Genomic DNA, 21,117 nt, shown 5'->3' with positions numbered 1-21,117 from the left:
CGCGCTGATGAGATCCAAAAAGATCGAAATCGCGATCCGCGTCTGGCAGTTTCGACAGAATACAGACCACTTCGAATTATTTTATTATAATCCATTTATTTTGGATATACATTTTGTCGTTGCGATTAACTGCATGCAGTTAATCGTGTCGTATTCGGACTGTGTTAAAATGGCCTAGGTGTTTGTGGCTCATGTCGTAAGTTAAGCTTTTTATAAATTATAATAGCTACAAAAAGTGACATTTTAAATGCAATATTTACACATATCAATCGTATGCCTATACATATAGGTGTACACATATTATACGTGGTACCAGAGCTGAGCGAATGAGAATTGTCACAGATAATATGTCATGATAAGGCTATCTCTCCTCTTGTGCAAGCTTTGCCGCCAATTACAAGCTCCTGACAGTTTCCTGCCTTTTTTATACATATGTATAAGTATTCGTCTTTTTTACCTCTGATTGCTCTAATATCCGTGCATTTTTTCAGTTGTTACATGTTTACTCCATTATAAATGTATTTGATACGTATTAGGTAAATGTTTTACTTAATAAAGAGGACGAGGAGGAAGCGGTTTTTACTGATAATTGTGTATAAATATTAATTTTAAGCGTTCTTTAAACCTGCTAATGACTGAATATTGAATCACTTCAATCTTCTTCACTAACTGGTAGCGGATGTGCTAGAATTCTTGTAGAAAATGCACCTTCGTTATCCGTTCAGGAGGTTCGAAAATTACTTCGTTTATGACATCGCAAAACCTGGGAAAATTTATCATTTAATTTTATAACGGACGATAGAATTCCTGTCGGTGAAAATTTATACATCCATTTTTGCAATATTTTTACTTTTTTGTCGTTGGATCTAAGAAATTGTTAAATTAAATGTTCACTAATTGAGGCAGAAGGGTGTGTCGTGGCGACTTCCCTTTAACTTTGTTTATTTTTAACGTATTCTAGCTTAATTAATTAATAAATCAATCAATGTTTACATTTTTTACACAGCATCTAGATTGCTTTACGTAGAATTTTAATTGCTGATGTTACTGCTGCTTCTAGTGATCGAAGAAAAAAAGCACTAAACCTTCAACTTTTGTGCAGTAAATCGAATCGAAATGCGGTTTCGATTCATAAGACCGTCTACAAACTTTGTGAATATTAGAGATCAATATGTCTTCAAAAATGCATCGGTGCATAAAAAATGCAGTGTTATATAGGGAAAGAGCGAATATAAAGATAGGAGATGAAAAATTAGAAGAAGTGGCTGATTTTAAATACCTAGAAAGTCAGATAAGTGAGGATGGAAGGAGTAATACGGATATAAAGCAGAGGATAGCGCAGGGTCGTGTCGCCTTTAATAAAAAGAAGTCACTTCTATGCTCGCGAACGGTTGATTTAGAAATTCGAAAAATGTTGTTAAAGGTGTATGTTTGGAGCACGGCGTTGTATGGGTGCGAAACATGGACAGTGGGAGCGGCGGAAAAGAAAAGGTTAGAAGCGTTCGAAATGTGGTGTTATAGGCGGATGATGAGGATATCGTTGGTAGAAAGGTTAGAAATGAAGAGGTATTGGAAAGAATAGGAGAACAGAGGAGTCTATGGAAGACAATAAAAAATAGGCGAGATTGGTTGGTAGGACACCTTCTCAGGCATGAAGGTCTAGTCAGAGACATATTAGAGGCAAAAACAGGAGTTAGGAGGGGTAGAAGTAGACCTAGAGTAGATTACTGTTCGCAAATAGTTAAGGATGTGGCCTGTTCTAGTTTTAGGGAAATGCGAAGTTTAGCTCAGGATAGGAAAGTGTGGAGGTACGTGTCCAACCAGTCTTAGGACTGATGACCTTATGATGATGATGATATAAGTGCATTACGAAATTATAAAAAAAATGAAATGTGGAAAAACTAATCGCAACAAAAGTTTTACTTCAATTTTTACGGGCAGGTTTTCAAATTGCACAGGTACATTAACAATCTGCCTGTAAAACTTGAAGCAAAAAATTTGTTGCGATTCGTTTCTCCACTTGTCCGTTGAAGTTTTACTTCTACTATGTGTGGACAGTAGAGGGAAGAAAACAACAGCTGAGCACAGCACACGCTACCAGACTCTAGCGGACTCACTCACCACGAGATATGGCGTCTACCCCTCCATGCGGCTGTAACGCTTTCTCGTGACAAAAAAAATCATAATACCCCCATCTATATAGAAGTTTCACCTCAAAACTCAATAATGATAGAAATAAATCCAATTTTGTATTTCGAAGGTTTTGAGGGTCCCTGAACAGGAATATGCAGTCGGCGACAGCCTCCAAGATACCTAAGATCCAGAACGACCGTCATACAAGTCGTTTCCACGAATTACGTTTTAAGTTCATTAAAAATCAATTGAAATTAGTTAGTCGGAGGTTTTGAGGGGGTGGGGTGATGTCTTCCAAGGTACCTGGGGCCAAGACGAACGTCACAAAAATCTATTGCAATTATAGTTACTTAAGTGTTTTGAGGGTTCCTGAACACGAATATATAGCATGCTTCAAAAAAGATTTGAATATGATACATATCTATTAAAATAGTTGGAAAGAAGGCGTTGGAAAATGATAATCCTAGTAGGTAGCACATTTGAAATCACCATAAAAATTAGACAAATTATTGAATGTAGGTAGTCAGGTAGTCAATAATGGATAAAAAATCAGGGTCGATAACTAAAAGGAACTACCTACTAGATTCTGAAGAGAATAGGCATCATGTTTGAAATTCTTCTCAAACATTATTTATGCCTTTGAAAATATGAGACCACATTAGGAATTTAAGGTAAAGAGAATTAACAAATAATAACAAGTATTTCTTCGGAAAAGATATTGTTGAAGAGTGGTAATATACATGTACTTACTTAAAAATATGTGTATGTAATAATTTACGAAATATAAATACAGACAAGTTTTCTTAACTTCTTAAATTCGGGTTAAGAAAAACATCAGCTTTACAGTCAAATTTTTAATTTTTGTTGAGAATACATGGCTATATATTATGTATTAAATTACTATTGTTAAGTTCATTTATAATAAATAACTATTACAGTCAAGGGTCACGGTGTAACTGAATGATCCTTGACGTAAAAAATAGAGCCTTAAATTGTTAATCGTTGCAGCTGTTCTTTCTGAAGGTAAAGAGTGGAATAAACGTATCTAAAATACGATAGATATTCCAAACGAACAAAAAAATGATTTCGAATTACAGTTCTCCTGAAAGACAGGTAATATGGTATCTGTACTCTGTATTCTCACATCTGACCTGAGCTCAATCTCAATTATGAATGAAAAGTGGCGAAAAAATTGAGTGTGAATTTAAATAGATATTTAAATTAATATAAGTCTTGGATTCTAATATTTAATGTTAGACATCTATAGAAAAAATGATGGTGTGGATGTGACCCTAGTGATTCATACGACTAACTTCGCGGTGGAAAGAATAGAAATACCACAATGCTTTATTTATCATTACTTTCAGGTCTTCTCAAGGAACCTCACCCACATCTTTTGAGATTCGATACGGAACCCAATTTACTGTTATTAAATTTTTATAGAGTTATCAGTACTGTTCTTGCCCTTAAATATAATCGGTGATTATTAAAAATCCGCTTCTAATTTAACCTATTGTGCTATTCAAGTTTAAGTTGTGTGATTATGCGTTGAATGTAATTGGTCACACGTCATTATTATTTTTTGTTCTCGAGATAATCGAATGAATGAGGAAAAATTTGTTGTCACAACCTCGCCGGGAATCGAACCCGGAACCTTTGGCTTTACGCACCAATGCTCTGACAACTTAGCTTAGTGTTTTCCTCATTAATTTGAGGTAATTTATAGTTGGTTCAAATGGAAAATGAATTTCCATATTTAATATTCGAAAAATAATTCCCAATGCACATGGCCAGAAATTTAATTAAAAATGGTAGCAATCGACTCTAGAGACCTTGAAACGCGGAAATATGTCAAAATTTGGGATTTACAAAATCGGACCCGTTACTATAACTTCTCACTGCGAAATTAACAAAACAGTAGGTTAAAAATATCGTGAATGTTTCTTATTATTTTATGACTAATAAGGTAGGTAATAAAGTGAGAACATTTATTAAGGGGATGCAGAACCCTAATATTTTCGGAATATAACGATAGGAGCATCAATTTTAGATATGTATATGTAGGTAGGATCATTATGCCCCACTCACTTTCAGACGTGTTAATCATTCTATTGTTGATTGTAGTGCGAGCGTTTGTATAACTGTACGAATCGCTGAAGTAGTCGACGACATGCCGCCCATAAATCTCACCGCTAAGTAGATACCACTGTAAACAGTATTCCTCCTCCTCCTCTTCGTTCTCTTCTTCCATAGCCGCCGCCGCCGCCGCCGTCCGCCGTCGCACACTATCTGTGCAGAAGGACGACGAAAGAATTTATTGTAACACAATGTCGTGAATAATAGTGGTCTGCCTATAATACGCAGCCCGAAAGCGATGCGGCGACGGCGGTATATCGCCAACACAGAAGACGAAAGACACTGTAATATAAAAGAGGTACCGACGACCGTCCGAACGATAGTGGACGGTCCGAGCGACGATGACGGTGACAGCGGGGGCGTGTAAAGGTCCCGCCGACCTGACGAAGGATTCTGCTTCTTCGCTTCGAAAAATCGCTTGATAGAATACAGAGCCCCGGTGAGAAATAATAGGGCAAATACAAATGCACTCGCTTTTTACTCCGTTGTTATTAAACCGCTTATTAGGTACGACTCATATTCGAACTACGGCTTACCATCCCTCATCCAACGGCATGGTAGAACGGCTCCACAGACAGCTTAAAGCAGCCAGAATGTGTCACCAGACCAGTTCCTGGACGCGAACTCTGCCGACCGTTCTACTAGGGATTCGTTCTGCCTGGAAAGAGGACTTGCAAGCCACCACAGCGGAGCTATTGTACGGAGAGACGTTACGACTTCCTGGGGAATTTTTAGGATCACATCCCGATTTTAAAACCCACGAGGACGCCTCCGAATTCGTCAAGGAACTCCGTACAATACAACAGCAGTTACGACCGACCCAAGATCGACGCCATGGGGATAGAAAAACCTTTATCTTTAAAGACCTTGGTACGACCAATCAGGTTTTTATTCGCCGCGGTTGCCCGAAGGAATCTCTACAGCAACCTTACGAAGGTCCTTATCCTGTCGTGCAACGTGCGGACAAAACCTTTGTCGTCAACGTCAAAGGCCGTTACGTAACGGTATCAGTCGATCGACTTAAACCGGCCTACGTCATTGCAGAACCACCGGCCACTTCAAGAAACGAAGACATCCCTGCAAGCGTTGAAATGCCACCACAGCTGCCCTCCAGCGAGCCGACCATTACCAACCAAACAACTAGGGCTGGAAGGCGAGTTCGTTTCCCAGATCGCCTACAGGCGGGTTTCCCGTAACGTTCTGTTACTAGCAGGGGGGTACTGTGGCGAAAAAAACTTTTAGTGTTTTTTTTTGTGTAAATATTTTGTACATATATTTTTCCTAATTTTATTTCTGCAATGTAGAGTACGACTTCTTATCTTTTGCATGCCTTATTGTCTCTATTCACCTTTACCTAGAAATCTAACTGCAACCGTTTCTGCATGCACCTTGTACTAATAGCTGGCTTTTCCCTTAGTTACCTTACCTAAAATTCTATACTGTTCAACTTCGTCAATTCTTCGTATTTCTGTAAGCTCGTGTCTTCAACCCCTATTGCCAGTCTTTGTCTATCTTGAGTATTCTATCTCTTTTTACTAACATTTTCCAACTATAAATACTCCTAACATCTCTATCAGAAATCAATTCATCTGTGTCTCTACATTCAACCGTCTCGTTAGTAAGTCTCTTTTCCTGTTATAAATTGTTATTGTTGTCTTTGTTATTGTTATTATTATTGTTGTTGTTATTTCTTTGTGTGTTTTGGGCTGTTGTGTTTTATTTTTACCATCTGTTTGTTTTGTTGTTTAATTTGTTGTTGGCATAAAATTTGGTTAATTGTTTAAATAGTGTTTTTCCTTAATTATTTTATTAATAATTATACTAAAGACACTAAAATAGCATTTGAAAATCTTTTTCAAAAATTGTATAATAATTATGGGGGAGACAGTTTCTTCATAAATAAAAAAAAAAAAAACAACGTGTAATTATACAACTGAAGTGAAAAAATTATATACTGAAGTGAAACTTCTTCAAACACACAAACATACCGGGATAGGGGTTAAGGAATTGGTTTAATGGTATTATTTGTACACTGTGAATTTAAATTTTACACTATACATATCGGAGTTGCCTGTAACGAACGTTGCATTGAAGCGCGCTCACGACTCAAGCGATCCCCACTACGAACTCGACTACGTGACCGAGTGGAGGGGGGACATCCGTTGTATGATTTCGTTATATAGCAACTCGCATGAAGCGAACTTACCCTACCGTGCGTAAAGAAGTTTCACTTTTGAATGATCATTAATTTTTCAAAATTGATCCAATTTTGGATAATTACCTGCATTGAACTGACCTCATGTTTGGTTAGGTAGATTTATGACAGATTGGAGTTCATGTAACGCCCCTGCGGCGGGCAGGGGCATTAGGTAATCTCCAATCTGTTATCGATATATCTAACCAAACAATGACGTCAGTGCAATGCAGGTAATCCAAAATTGGGACAATTTTGAAAAATTATCATTCAAAAAGATTCTTCACAATTACCAAATTATTGATGTCCGACAAATTTTCGGATATGAATGTGACACTGAATGAAACTGTCGCCGAAATGTTTTCACACATTTAACCTCTGAAATGCTACAAACATACATACAGGGTTCCTCAAACTGAATGGTACATTAGATGTTTAATAGGGAAACTAAGCGTGTAAGAGGTGTTAAAATTTGACTGTAATCGTTATCGAGGATGATCTTTTTAATTAAATAATTTCAACTGCCAGCTGCTTCCGATTATACTAGATGCCAACTTTTTTATTTTAAATGCAATAGAATATTTTCTACGATAAATTCGTATGAAACACTAAATTCTAAACTAACTTTGTTAACCAATTTGAACGCCTTTTAACATATATACGCTAGCTGTCAATTGTCTATGACACACTTTCGTTATGCCAAAATTATCTATTCTAGATAAAAATCCAAATTTATTCAAAAATTTTCAAATAAATATAAAACATCCACATAGTCCGAAAGAGGATAAAAAGAGGAATCGAATGACAAACTAAAATATGGTAGGTGTCTTTTAACTTCGGATTTTTTGTCTGAACTCACAGTAAAAATTATGAAACTCAATTTTGGTATGACATTAACCTTAAGACACGACTATAACTGGTAAAAATTTCAACCCTGTATGTTATTTTTTGTTTCTTTTTATAATTTGGATTGCGGTAGCGATTTTTTTTATATAAATTAAATAATCTCAGAAACTATTCATCGGAAACATACAAATTGGTTAACAAAGCTGTCTTAAAATTTAATGTTCATGTATTTTATTTACATTCCATTTAAAATACCAAAGTTGGCATCAATTTCCGGTATAACTGGAAGCAGTCGGCAGTTGAAATTGAATATTAGTTGAAAAGATCATTCTCGATAACCCCTACAGACAAATATCAACTGATTTAGTTTAAGAGAGCAGGTGCAAGTTCATGTTTATTCGTATCATAAAACATAGACCCTACGTGTGTCAGTATTAAAAAGATTGTGAACAGTAAAACAGAAAAATCATAATTTTATAAAATAAGCAAGATAAACAGGAGTGCTATATGAGCATATTATGATACTGGAAGGAAATAAGAAACCAACTTTAAGCTGCCGCGGCTCCCAGAAAAGTGTCAAGCAATTAATGCTTCATTTCAAAATACTTAACACTGCAATTAATTACCGCTTAATAAGGAAAGATTGACAAATTCTCAGGTCTGTAATAAAAAACGGTATAGAATAAGCAGAACGTTTTCACTTTCACTAGACTGTGACGACCACCTATTTTGTCATCTTTATTTATTGATTGATTAGCTACCCGAACATGGGAATATTCTACATGCAACTATGAAAGGGCGGCATCCTTTCTCAAAAAAAAAAGATGTGCTTTAGGAAAATTCGTATAAATATCTTCAGTCATCTTTTCATATAAATAACTATAAAAAGGTTACATAAACACCCAATAAATACAATTTAAAGCTTTTAATTAAGGGGTGAAAATTTTTGAAAATTACACGGTGAAAATGAAAAAGCCTGTTACTTCGTAAGCGATAATAATAATAATAATAATCGAAAATTGTAATTTTTGCTTTGCTATACAAATTTAGTTTTCTCCGTATAGGTTAGTTTAAGACAGCTTTTAGGATATCAGATAAACGTGGTCGAAAAGTATTCCCACAAATTCACCAAATTTGGTATAATTATGCATTTCCGCTGGTGAGACAAAAAAATGCCTACAGAGAAACATATATGTATTTTCTACTTTCGGCGAATGATTTGCTTTTCCTCATACGTATACAATACTGTAAAAAAATGAATATTGACGAAGAAAGTGCCTGACTCACAGCGTGATGATCAATATACATATGTAAATTAATAGATTAAAAATTATTTACTTTTCTAGCGTTAGATCTAGATAATTTATTATATAAGAGAAATGGCTTTTCAGATAGGTTAGGTTAGGTTAAGTTAGGTTGATAGATTAAAAAAACAGGTGCAACTCAGTACACGTGAAAGAAGTGAAATTTCTTTGGCGATCTCTATACCTTTATAACGAATAAGTAATGGTTGGTAAAAGAAAGAGAGAATACGAGAATTTTCAGGATTTATATGTTTTCCAGCATATTATATTTTTAGTCCACCTAAATAGTATTACTTTAATACGTTTTTATGTAATTCAATAACAACAAAATGGTCAAATTTTTTTCGCTTTCGTTTATTTTTCCAAGTACTTAAGAAACCGTAAACTATCAATAACTACAGCAATTAGAACTAATACATAATAATGCTCACTCTTAAATAAATATCAATTGTTGTTAAATAAACATTTAGTGTAAAACACTTACTGTAATATAATTGCACAGATATAACCAAAACATTAATTTAGCCCTATTGGGATCCGTCAAATGGGAGGAGCCTAAAAACATGGCGCCGATTAGGGTAAATTTATCGTAGTTCCTGTAGTGTACCGTGCAATTTCCAAGTTTTTAAATTACGATAAAATGATAAGTATTGACACAATATGTGATTGGGCTGACACAAAGCCTCGGAAAGGAAATTTCGTTGAAGGTGAGCGTGTTTTTAATGCCAATCACATTATAAAATTCGGAAATAACAAATCCGGAAGCTAGCCTTCAAATTCCGTCAAGTTTACTGCCTACTTTTTACAAACTTCGGATTTAAAAAGTGATTCACGTTATATAATTGGTGAGGTGATTCTGGGTGATTTAAGCAATATCATATCAATGACTTGCACGTGCAAAGCCGATTTAAGAGAACGTTGCAAACACATTATTGCAACTTTGTTGTATTGCAGCAGGTAGGTTCTTAACCTCAAAATACTTATATCGTATCATTAGAATTGTGTTAAATCAATTACACAGGAATAAATAATTTCTCACTTTATAATTTTAGTATGATTCTAGTTTTAAATATTAAGGTTATGGCTGATGGTAAATACTTGCTGAAATATAATCATGTGCATTAAAATGACGTGAACAAATTTTTATTCCGGAATTCACTTCTTTGATACCTACTGCTTTCATCCAAGCTTCTATTAGTTTACTTTTTTCTCTAATTTTCCGAATATATTTTTTACATATATAAAACGGTTAGTTTTTATTGGAAAGTAGTTAATGTAGGTGAAGAGTGAAGATCTATGTCTGAAGTGCTATTGCAGCTTTTCACTGAACATATTAACTTTTTATTTGATTTAACTTTAGAAGAAAACTTCGTCGACTCCATCATCAAAAAAATTTTTACTTTTTTAATGTGTTTTATTATTTTAATAAACAATTTTACAATTTGCGTGCACAGTTCCTATGCAAATTTTTCCCTCATTCGAGTTATAAATTTTGCCACCAGATGGTGTATACCCATTTGACGGATCCCAATAGTATATTGAATACACAGTATTCAATAATATATAAGATGCCGGTCACTAACAGCTGACTGTAATACCAATATGTGCATGCGCGCCTTTCTATTCTCATAGTCTATCGTCGCGTCGCGAGACAAAACGTTACAAAACGTGTCGTTTTTTTACTCCCATCGAGCCCAAAGAAGTTTCACATTAAAAATATTTACTTTCCTAACGTTAGATCTTGATAAATTATTGTCTAATATCAGTTTACAACAATATATTCACGGATGGATGCGTTAGTGGCTTTTTCATGTTTCAACGAAAGTAGTGGACAATTTTTTACAATGTCGGAATCAATATTATTAATTAATTAATTCGAACATGCCTAAATCACGTTGGAATTTCATTAAAGCCTAATTGGGAAGTTCTGTTAAAACTTCCCGCTCAACACGTTGGAAACGACCTGTCAAAGACAATAACATGGAATTTGTTAGTGCTGTCAAGAAAATACATTCTGATGTACACAGAAAACAACACGTTTTACTCATTCTGAAAATTATATAACTATTTCAGCTGCAAAATACACATGAATTAATGCAACTGAGAAATATCAAAGTTTTTTCAAAGAACTATGGCGAAGTAACTGTATACTATCTAAAATAGTTTCTGCGATTGCTTTATGGAATAGTAACAACAGTGACGTAGCGCGGGAAGGGGTAAAGCGGGACATGGGTCCGGGCGGCGAAAATATTTTTTCGATATTAGGATCAGGTCCGCCTCGTCCTAATAGATGTTCCAATTTCTTGGTATTTGTACCAATTTTTAATAATTACCATGTAATCTAGGTCTGCCTATACCCCTCCTAACTCCCGTTTCTACCTTTAATATGATTCTGACTGGATCATGCCTGAGAAGGTGTCCTACCAACCTATCTCACCTATCTCTTATTGACTTCCATAGAGTCCTCTGTTCTCCTATTCTTTCTAATATCTCTTCATTTCTAACCTTCTTTATCCACGGTATCCTCATCATTCGCCTGTAACACCACATTTCGAACGCTTCTTTTTTTTTCCGCAGCGCCCACCGTCCATGTTTCGCATCCGTACAGCGCCACGCTTCAAACATACACCTTTACCAATCTTCGGATTTCTAAATTAACCGTTCGCGAGCATAGACGTAACCTGAAGATATTGAAACATAAACTTTTTCACATCCTACAAATTAAACTTTTTTTTATTCGTCCGTAAATGATTAGCTCAGGATAGGAAAGAGTGGATGTGAGTATTAGTTAGAGTCTTAGGACTGACGACCTTATGATCTTCAAAATGAAAATAAAATTACAATCAATTGAAAGTATGTTAAATCGTTGTTACGATTATCAACTGAGTAATTAGATATTTTAGTTTAAAAGTGTTGAGCAGTGTAATTTGGCTGTCCCCGCCTGGTTAACGAAGCAAAAGCGGAAAGAAGGATAATCCCGCTGAAGATCATTACACTGGTCGCGGCGTCACGTCGTCAGTATGAAAATTTGTGTGTGTATATGTGTTTTTAGTTGTGTGGGTGTAGGTGGACAGCTCACCCTCAGTCCGCCCCCGCTGCGATACGGGACATAACTTTGAAGGCCCATCGTGGTCGGATAGGTAGGGGTCGGCGATAAATTTTTCCCTCGCTGACAGCAACACACTGCATCGAATAAGATCCGTGGTGTCGGATCCTTTTCTTTTTTGTTTTTCTATCGTCACGCTTTTCAGGGAAGATTTAGGTTCGTTTCGAAAAGATAAATATTTTAACGTTAGTATCGTTGCTTTTGAAACGAAATAATTTATCGTAAATGGTAAGGTTTTTTTTTTAAAATAGTTTAACAAACATATGCCATTAAGATAATTAGATAAAAATATATATCTATGTATATAGGGAACTGATTTTCTACATTTCCTTTCATACAAATCGTAATCTATAAATATGTCAATTGCTTACTTTTGTCGTTTCAATTATGACAATTGTCAAATAAATATGTTAAATTGCTGCCCTAACGTTTAACAACGAGGAATTGACTTGGTAGTTCAGTGATATGGGTAGTGGTCGAAAAACCGTGGATGACCACTAGCGGGGGTTAATAGTGGTTAAAATAGCGTATAGCGTCAAAAAAATAGCGTATTACCTTTAGTTAAAGAAAGTCAGCATGTTCACTCCTGACGCTTCCAATTGTGGATTGCCACAGTTACCAGAAGAGGAAAGCTCTGGAAGATGTCGTATTATACGAGGAAGATGTGGTATTATACGAGGAAGATGTGCTATTATACGAGGAAGATGTGGTATTATACGAGGAAGATGTGGTATTATACGAGGAAGATGTGGTATTATACGAGGAAGATGTGGTATTATACGAGGAAGATGTGGTATTATACGAGGACAATCAAAGTACCGTGAACGGAAAACATTAGAAATGAGAAGGTATTCAGAAGAGGAGAACACTGAGAGAGTATCGATGTAAACAAGAAAAAGGATAGATAGGATGGTAGGACACCTTCTGAGGTGTTAGGAAGATCCGGATTGGATTACTATACGCAAATACTTACGGATGTAGGATGTTTCAGTTTTTAGGAGATAGGAAGATTGGCTTACGATATGAAGATGTGCTTGTAGTCAATCTTTTCACTGATGACCCTAGAATGATGATGTCTACCTAATATACTTATGTTACATTGTTTTCCTTGACATTTTCCAGATAGAAGAACAAGTTCCGAGTTCTGGTGTAGAAGAAATTGAAAAGGAATTGTCTTCTTGCATCAAGAATTTATGTGCAACGTTTGTCCGAACGTAGACATCAATACTCAAAATCTGAAGCATGAATATAAACAAAATGGACTTTACGACAACTTCCAGCTTCGAATATTCCGATGCTACCAACTTTGCTTAAGTCGATAAATTAAACTATATGTTACAGTAAGATTAAATAGTTTCCATTTATTCCCCTAATTTATATGCATATGATGCAATCAAACTAACTGTAAATTGTTTTAAATAATTAATTAAAAATTCAAAAAAATGCCAGTTCATCCGTATCTTTCCGAAACCGAGGCTAATAGAGTCTGAAATGATTCACACTGAAGGAAGATAGGTACCTATATTACAAAGAAAAAACTCCACATATTCGTTATAATATTCGAGACAACAAAAGGGAAACTGTTTTTTTTATTTTCGACAACGTCTTTGTTCGATCATCAATTCTCGGTACGCAATTCTACTCGCACTTGATTTTTTACCAATACAGATATACTATCCCATTCAAATAGCAATCTTACCGATGTTTAGCAATATAAAACACTAATAAGTACTGTTCTTTTCAAGAAGTTAGAGATATGCCCCTTCTCTTTATTAGGATGCGCCATAGCATAATTCCAAATTCAATCATATTTGTCTGCGGAGCTCATTTCTCCACCGATCATCGAGCGAGAACTAGACAAAAGTGTACAGTACCATTTGTAAAATTATTTAAACTGATTCGTTAAAATTTAAGAATATGCTTTATTTAAAAGCATATTTAGCCAAAAATAATAACAAGTGAAATAACTTAACGTTGTACACACCTGTAAAACTTTTGCTTTGTTTTCTATTGTTAATTTATATACATTTTTGTTTTAAGAAATTACTAAACTTTTTCGTCTAGTACTGTACAGTTCTAGCCGATCTCCTAAGACCGCCCATCGAGAGCTCTGCTCGTTCAAGCTTGTTCCAACTAATTCTGTTTTGCTCACGCCTAGTGTGTATTCTTTCTATCTTCGCGCAGATTTTTTCAAGGTCACAATTCTAACAAATTGAAAAAGACTATAATAGTTTATGATGAATAGGTACAGCGTGCTTCTAGGCATTGTTTATTCATTGTTGACACAATTTGCCTGGTTAAATCGAGTAAATTCAAAGCAGAAATATAGTACCGACTTATAAAAACAAAATTTCTTCTTCCGGAAACAGAAGTCAACAACCCTTTCGCACCATTTTTTTCGAATGATTAAACGAAACCTGCATCCGAGTTGGTCAGTCAGTCCTTAACGAGTTGAAAACGCGGAGATGAGGCTGCATTACGCTGTTCCAATGCCGCCCACAAAAACGGCGGCGGCCTGACATCCATCTGCGATCGTCGACTAAAAAACAAGCGAATGTGGAATGCTGCGACTCCACTTGGCGACATGACCGATGATGGTCAGGGTATAGACCAAGAAAACAGAACAGAGCCGTTGTCCCTTCTTTTACTTCTTCTGCTTCTTTTTCCTGTTCTTTTCTTCTCTTTCATCCACCCAAAGTCAACTAGCTCTTCATTCCGTCCCGTCGACAGGCAAAACTTATGACGCGTCGTATGTACGCCTACCGCTACTGCTTGCGGAATTTTCGCTACATAAAAATAACGACCTTCGATGAGACGTATGTGCATGTATACAGAGCCTTGTGTGTACACACATCGTGTCCCACGAGAAGTATCAGGCCCTACATGTAGACGACATAATCAAAGAGCATCTTTGTTTCAGATAGAAAACAGTTTGAGAAGAGAAAATTGATAAAGCATACAAATGGAAGATGATAATAAGTTCTTGGTCAGCATGCTACTGAAACAGTCAAGAGTTGGGGGTTATCTCAAACTTGTTTGTTTATCGACTAGCGAAAACTACTGACTGTTAATAGTAATATTAATAAAGAATTACAGAGTAAACGCCATCTGTGAAAATATGTGTGTTCATTAATGTTTAGCAAACTCAATAAAAGATAAAGAAGGATATCATCATCATAAGGTCGTCAGTCCTAAGACTGGTATGACATGCACCTTCGATCTTCGTATTTCCCTAAAATTCTACTCCTCTTACGTCCTGTTTCTAATATGTCTCTGACTAGACCTTCCTGCCTGAGAAGATGTACTGCCAATCTATCTCACCTATCTCTTATTGACTTCCATAGAGTCTTCTGTTCTCCTATTCTTTCTAATATCTTTTCATTTCTCACCTTCTCTATCCACGGTATCCTCATCATTCGCCTGTAACTCCACAACATAGCGCCGCGCTCCAAACATAGACCTTTAAAGAAAGATATATGTGACGTAAAATATATCCTATATAGCAATCTCACGAAGTGATGGTATAACGAAGTCTGACGTGACTATACTGAAGATGATCCTCACATACAAGCAATGTCAATATTAATTTAGTCACAAGTTTGTTGAACCCCTAAAAATAGCAGTTACTGTACACCATCTATTTTCCCCAAAATCTAACACTAATCCAACAAAGCATACCATCCAACAAACCAATCAACCACAAGAACAAATTATTTCTTCAGACATGAAAGAGAAAAAAGTGTAAAGTTCTGAACTATTGCCACAAACGCATTTTTCCCGTAATCATATTTATAAATGAACGTGTCGAAACTTCTGATACACTTTTATTAACATCAAGATGTAACATTTTACTGCCCCCCACCGATATCTGCAGCTAACTGCAGTAGGTCAAAATGTTTGACAAGAGCCTTACAAACTGAATCTAAGTTACAGCTTATTACCCATGTATGTGTACGTGATAGGCGCGTAAACTAAATTAATAAAGAACATTAAGTTCTTGGTCATTGATATATCTAAGGAGTCACCACGGTTTATTTCGATTAACGTGGAATTGGGGTACGCTCAATTAGCGGACGGTGGCCGAAACCACTGCTACTAGTAGCCCTTAAACAGTGAGTAAGACTCCCAAGAATTCTTTGATGAAGACGACATTTATCTAATCCTTGTTCCAGACTTGGTTCCCGAGCGAATATACATCGCTCATCCGTCCCTGAAGACAGGGGACTACGAGTTCAACTTCAAACGACCGGTCAGACAGGATTTTCTACCTGGAGCAACCGGACCTCTCATAGTACCAGTCTCCATCACTCGAAGAACAAATCCCCCTCTCAGTTTTAAGCTAGTAAACTTATCGAAACCACCAGACAATTTCGAACTTATTAGTTCTCTTCAGCACGACATAGGCAGTACCGATAAATCGCCGGCCAAACCGAAGCTGTTCCGCAAACTTATCAATTTATAACATGGGAAAAGTACCTACTTTTGAAACAGATGTGAACACTATAAAAACCACTTGTGTAAGTTACTCTTGGGACCAATAAACAGGTAAAAAAATTGATCTCGGGTTATGTCCAAAATTGTAGGTATGTAAATGATTCGTCCATCACGGGAATCCTCGGGTTCGGTCCAAAATTGTAGGTATGTAAATGATTCGTCCATCACGAGAATCAAGTCTCGAAGATTTTTCCCGCTTTCTCTGAATATATTTTAAGTTAACAGTCCCGAAAACGTATAATTACAATATTAGAATTAAAAAATGATTTTTTCCGTGATGTAACCAAAAATTTACAGTTTTCGGATTTTTCTATTTACTAGTGCTGTAAGGCTTCTTCATACCAAATTTCACGGTTCTAGGTCAATGGGAAGTACCTACCCTATAGGTTTTGATTCCCTTGCGGGTATTAACGGCCGTATTTTTTTATTACGTTGACTTAAAAGTTTGATTATTTCACAGCTTCTAGGGATTGCACACTTGAGTATTTGATATTAATTTCAACTTGTTACTTCCACGCGTTCCTGAAAAAAAGGATCTTGACAGACAGATAACCGAATGGTAACAAAGTGATCTTATAAGGGTTCCTTTTTCGTTTTTGAAGTACAGAACCTTAAAAAGAGAAAATTGAAAAAAGGAAATCGTGCCCGGGCAGATTCGAATACGCAAGAATTGTTGGTTTGTAACAATTTTTATGATTGTGATTGTCTTACACAAGTTGAGCATAATTCATTCGTATAAACGTGAAATGTATAAACAGTGGATTTCGGGTATAACGACAACTAAGGGACCACTGTAATTTCGTCATTATATCCGGAAGTCGTTACAGACAAAAGTTTACTTTAGGTTCAAAAGTCTACTAAACACAGTTGCTACTCACAATATCACTTTGTAACTGAAACATTTAAAAGTACACGCTTACCAACCTACCTGGTTAACATCTATAAACAAACAGTAAAGGTCACCTCACTTTCTGATCATGTGTGTACATGTAAACAAAAGATATATCGCTATATCTATATGGGATTACTAGGGATTTGTTACAAATGATTCACTAATAACAGTCGCTACATCCGAACTCGGCGTTACATCCGAAGCCAGATGAATTTTGTGCTAAAGTATGCTTTAAATTCAAGGGACTTGTTCCGTTTCATCAATTACATGTACAGTGTATAAAACTTTTTACTATTTAGAAAATTTAAACTGTTCCTGCTGCACCTTTGAGCCATTGATAGACAGGCAGTTTTGTTAATTTATGAGGTATAGCTTTATGAAAGTTGTCTCTCGATATTCGAGATCGGATTAGTTTAGGATTGTATTTTTGTATATAGCTCCAGAACCGACCTTTTTCCTTTACTTAGAATTTCACAACGCCTACCGCTTTCCAATTCCTGGTCTCAACCAATAGTAGTAACCACCCCACCTACCACTTGTATATACTTTAGCTTTAAATACTTAGACATGTACTATGTAGAAATAATATTGATTCTTCACTTAAACCAGTCGAATATTGATTCTTCAGTTAAACCTGAAAATATTAATTCATCTTTTAAACTAGTCAATATTCATTCATCATTTAAACCCGTAAATTCAGATTCATTTTTGTACCAGTAAATTACCGATTAAAAACCAAACACAACCAATTTTGTTAAACTAATAAACCGATAAACCAAGTTTATGTTCTTGTCATTTCCTTGTAACTACGCAAATTTAATTAGGCGCGTAGTCCGTCTAAATCAAGATGGGACATCACAGGACTTTAACGTCGCTATAACAGAATGATCGCTATAACCAAGGTCGTAATAAATGAAATCTACTATAATTTGAATGTATATGTTGTAATAGTAAGTTATAAAAAGTAATAACATCTTGAAATGTAATGAAGTATTCTACGATAATCTATGGTAAACCGTATTATAAACAAATGATGCATCTTTTAGAAAACGTTATTGGTCACCCTGTATATAGATACAGCTATCTGTTTGTACAATAATTCCAGTAGTTGTGCCTCAAAAAAAGATTTGCGAACCGTCGTCAGCGGGACACCGCAACGCGCGTCTTATTTATAGTCTTGTCTCGTCTTGTACTTTGTGTTCAACTATTAGGATCGAGTGCCATCGCTTCCAAGTGAAACAACTTCTTTGGAAAGCTATCGGAGGCAAAGCAATAACTTTCCTCATTCCGATCAAAGGCCTATAAAGTTTTCCACACACATAGATATTTCCGTTCTTTCTTATTTTCTTAACAATTGGACATCAGATGCAACACAATTATTTGACCAAATTCGATGAAATATATATGAGGGAACCCAGAGGTATTTTGAAAAAAGAATGAGTATCTATGTATATTTACGCACCCACTAGTCTTCTGTTTTGAAGACAGACTGATGACAAAGAACCTCATTCACATGGAAACCAATTTTCTGTTCTTAAATTTTATAGAGCTACAGTACTTCTTGCCCTGAAATATAATCGGTGATTATTAAAAACCCCGTCAGTAGTGTTAAGAAATCTGTGTACTATTCCGCATGTATCAAGGATTACTGATTTATGTACCCAGCGGCATTGCCTAGAGGTTTAGGTCATTGGTCAGCATTCAGTAGGACGCCGGTTCGATTCCAGGTCCGTTTGCCTAGGTCCGAGTTCTTCTGTGGTTTCCTTGGATCACTTAGGCAAATGCTGGGGCAGTAATATTCCACAGATAATCTTTCATTCTCTTCTGTCTTCATTTCATCCGTCTCAAATTCCTAACCCGAACCACCACCCACCCATTCCCACGATTCCTGAAAGGAGGCTGAATAGGACCTTCCGCCCTACCGTCCGGCGTAGTCCTAGGTACGTAAGTTTCTGCAGTTTCAACTCGGCTCGGCTAGCAGGTAATGTTTTAGGTATAACGTCTATTGATGATATTATTATTGGAATAATTCGAACTGTTTTCTGGTTCCACATTTCTTTTATATCATCAGCCAAAAGAATATATTTGTGAATTTCTGTATTTGGTACAGCAACATTTACCGGGTAGGTGTGTTTTGGTGGTCAGTGTGATCTGTTATGATTAACTGTTTTGTCTATAATTATGTCTCTATCCTAATAAAGCTTGACTATGTGATTTTCTAATACATTTTGTGGTTTGTATTTATAGTACGGCTATATCTGATGTATGAGTTTTAACCTTTTGACAACCAGGGAGTGTATCTGTTTAACAACATTATTATGCCTTCTCAGCAGTTTCCACTGGTTAGTAAGTGAAGACGGGCTGTGTTAAGAAACCTCCCTGACATGCATTTTTTTAACGCATTGTAGAAATCAATTGGTTTTGTTATTTGATTTTCTATTGGGTTATCAGCAGTTCTTGCCCTAAAATGTCGGGTTGTTCGGAAAGTCATTTCGTTTTTTCCCGACAGAGGATTTAATTGTATTCTTTTGCACCCAACTTCACATTGAAGCCGTATAATTTTTATATGCTTTGAGAGCTCATATAGCAAGGCTTGTGTGTGAAAAATTCCAATTAATTCTACGCAGTAGTTTTTGGTTGGTGCCCTTTTAAATATGGAGAGCGATAAGCAGCATTTTCGACATATCTTACTGTTTTACTACAGAAAGGGTAAAAATGCTGTTCAAGCCAGAAAGAAATTGACTGATGTGTATGGAGAAGGTGTGTTGACAGTACGCCAGTGCCAGAACTGGTTCGCTAAATTTCGATCCGGCAATTTTGATGTCGAAGATGCACCACGTTCGGGAAGGCCGGTTGAAGCTGATAAAGACGCGATAAAGGCATTAGTTGATGTGAACCGGCGAATAACAACACGTGAGATCGGATTGAGGTTAAATTTATCAAATTCAACAGTTTATGACCACTTGAAAGGCCTGGGATTATCCTCGAAGCTCGATGTATGGGTTCCCCATGTTCTCACAGAGAGAAATCTGTGTCGCCGCATTGACGTCTGCGATTCGCTTCTCAAACGTCACGAAAATGATCCGTTTTTGAAGCGCATCATCACTGGGGACGAAAAATGGGTTGTATACAACAACGTCAAACGCAAGAGGTCATGGAGCAAAAAAGATGAACCGGCTCAAACCATTTCCAAAGCCGATATTCACCAAAAAAAGGTGATGCTGTCTGTTTGGTGGGATTTTAAAGGAATCGTTTTTTTTGAGCTTTTACCGGATAACACAACGATTAATTCGGAAGTCTACTGTCATCAGCTGGACAAACTGAATGATGCACTTCAACAGAAAAGGTCAGAACTAATCAACAGGAAAGGTGTAGTGTTTCACCAAGACAACGCGAGACCTCACACAAGTTTGGTCACTCGCCAAAAGCTTTTACAGCTTGAATGGGATACAATGCTACACCCACCATATTCTCCAGACCTGGCACCATCGGATTATTATTTGTTCCGGTCACTCCAAAATTTTTTAGACGGTAAAACCTTCACCTCAAATGAGGAGGTCAAAAACCTCCTCGATCAGTTTTTTGCCAGCAAAGACCAAAAATTTTATGAGCGTGGAATTATGCTACTACCAGAAAGATGGCAAAAGGTGTTGGACCAGAACGGTCAATATATAATTTAATAAAGTATTTGTTTATTATACGAAAACTGTCTTTCATTTCCACAAAAAAAAAAACGAAATGACTTTCCCAACAACCCTATATTATCGCAGTTTAGCAACATATCTTTAAATCAATAATCGCTCTTCTAATTTAACCACAAGGTTATCTAAATTGAGGTGTGACAGTGGTTCTGACAAATCGAATGTACTTATACGAATTCATGCAATTTCATTCCGGCTAAACTTGTATGTTTTGCAGGTACAACGTGCCTATTGATGACTTTATTATTGGGATAATTCAGATTGTTTTCGCCATTATCAAATTCACTTCCAAATTAAGTAGGTCGTTTTGT

Source organism: Agrilus planipennis, unplaced genomic scaffold (assembly GCF_000699045.2).
Source record: "Agrilus planipennis isolate EAB-ADULT unplaced genomic scaffold, Apla_2.0 scaffold9, whole genome shotgun sequence".
In the NCBI taxonomy this organism is placed as follows: Eukaryota; Metazoa; Arthropoda; class Insecta; order Coleoptera; family Buprestidae; genus Agrilus; species Agrilus planipennis.
Note: the sequence above shows the minus strand (reverse complement) of the source record.